Consider the following 2,500-nt stretch of genomic DNA (forward strand, 5'->3'; position numbering starts at 1 on the left):
CATTTTGACCGAACCTACGAGTACAACAAACGCGCTTAGCCAAATAGGATGCCAGTTAGTAGGATGCGCCTCTGGCTGTGGTAGGCTGATAATTATCAATCGCACCGAACAAAATATACCTTGAACGGAAGTATCAGAGAGAAAATAGAAATATTTAGACCTTTTCCTGTGAATAATGGTTCAGGTAATGTTCCAATTGGCACACACCACACTGTGATTATCTTATTTTCCTATGTCATTCCTGCTTGAATATTCAGAGAGCAATTGTGGTGACTGTATAGGATAGTCTTGTTATTTATATGTAGGATAGTAATGTTATTTATAATTGGTAACCAACATGTCCTTTGGGAATAGTAAGGCGACGAAAAGATGGATTTATAGGTATGGTAAAGGAAAATTTTAATAGGGTTAGCAGAAGTTGAAAATTAACAAATTTCTTCTTTGAATGATATATGTCTCTGTCCCGTAGAGATAATCAAAATTATTTATTCACTACCCCTACACAGGGTAATAGTAGTAGTAGTAGTAGTAGTAGTAGTAGTAGTAGTAGTAGTAGTAGTAGTAGTAGTAGTAGTAGTAGTAGTAGTAGTAGAAGTAGTAGTAGTAGTGGTAGTAGTAGTAGTAATAATAGTAGTAGTAGAAGTAGTAGTAATAGTAGTAGTAGTAGTAGTAGTAGTAGTAGTAGTAGTAGTAGTAGTAGTAGTAGTAGTAGTAGTAGTAATAGTAGTAGTAGAAGTAGTAGTAGTAGTAGAAGTAGTAGTAATAGTAGTAGTAGTAGTAGTAGTAGTAGTAGTAGTAGTAGTCGTAGTAGTAGTAGTCGTCAACCACAGTCATTGGCGGGAGAGGGGCCAATGAACTGTGTTTGTGGAAGACAGACCCTGCTGTTTCCACCGCACAGTTCCACTAGGATGGAGGTCGTATTTCGTAGTAGTATAAAGTAGTAGTAATAGTAGTAGAAGTAGCAATGATAGTGGTAACAGTAAATTATAGGGGGCGGAGAGAGTATCAGCTTCAGAAATTCTTCAATATTTACCTCCATGCCCCGACTTACAATTCACAGACCCTACGGCATGGGTGTCAAAATCAGCAGAGTCGTTGATAAAACATTTTTTTCTCCCGTGCCAAGGGAGTAATCATAGCTCAAGATACGAGTATGAGCGCACTCACTTTAACCCCAAGGGCCCAAAACCGCCGTATGCGGTGGCAAATTGTCCCACAAAAGAAGTTGGAGATTCGTTAGTTATTTGTTTTAAGATAAGCTCTGTGTTTCGAGTGCCAATTTTTGCACGCGTGCCAAAGGTTGCCCACCCCTGCCCTACGGTGAAACCAGGCAACTTTATTCAACTGAAGGTTGGTAAAGATGTGAACAAGAGTCGGGAAGCATGGGGTCATGTGTCGACGCTTATTCTCGTTTTTTCAGAGCTTTGTAACCGGTTCGTAAAAATGATTAACCAGATCGCAATAATCATTACCAGTTCGTAATCTAATCAGACAAAGGTAATCCACGCGCGGCCACCAAGATCTGGTTTATCTTTTGAGTGGAGAGGGTGTGCGTATAAACCCATTCTCGTGTGACGTCATACTAATCTTCTTGTTCACCACAAAGATAATCACCTAAGATCAATACATGCTAAAAATAATATACCTCAATCAATGACTATTAAATATTCATATATCTATATAATGAATTTCATGCAATATTTCTCAATTTGTGAAATACTGGCTACTTAATCGTCGCTTAAGTTGGTTATCATAATTGATCGTTCGTGTACTAATCTTTAAGATTCTAAAGGGAATTGACAACATCAAAAGTGACAAAATTTTCACACTGAATGAGAATTAGACAAGAATCAATGGTCTCAAACTGTCCGGAAATAGATTTAATTTGGAAGTGGGTAGAAACAACTTTGCCAACCGTGTAGTTAATGAATGGAATAAACTTCCTGCAGTGGAAGTGCAATGTAGCTCAGTTCGAAGCTTTAAGATTCGTTTAAATAAACACCTAAGCAATATGCTGTAATGATTATCATTTAGTTTATATTATTTGTTTAGTTGTCTTGTTATCATTTATTATTTGTATGTCAATTTATTATCATTTACTATTTACCTGTTTGTTTATTACTTAAGTATACCTATGCATTTATTCAATTATCTTATTTATTATAAACATTCTAATATAAAAAAATTTAATGGTTGCTTACGCCGTCCGGTGGTAATTCGGTCACACCTTCGCGTTTGGTGGTAAATCGGTTACACCGCCAACTACGGTGAAGAAGAAGAACTCGAAGAAGAAGAAGAACTCGAAGAAATCGAAGAAGAAGAAGAGGAAGAACTCGAAGAAGAACTCGAAGAAGAAGAAGAAGAAGAAGAAGAAGAAGAAGAAGAAGAAGAAGAAGAAGAAGAAGAAGAAGAAGAAGAAGAAGAAGAAGAAGAAGAAGAACTCGAAAAAGAAGAACTCGAAGAAGAAGAACTCGAAGAACTCGAAGAAGAGGAAGAAGAA

Source organism: Oratosquilla oratoria, chromosome 5 (assembly GCF_046742065.1).
Source record: "Oratosquilla oratoria isolate Oo_2021 chromosome 5, ASM4674206v1, whole genome shotgun sequence".
Lineage (NCBI taxonomy): Eukaryota > Metazoa > Arthropoda > Malacostraca > Stomatopoda > Squillidae > Oratosquilla > Oratosquilla oratoria.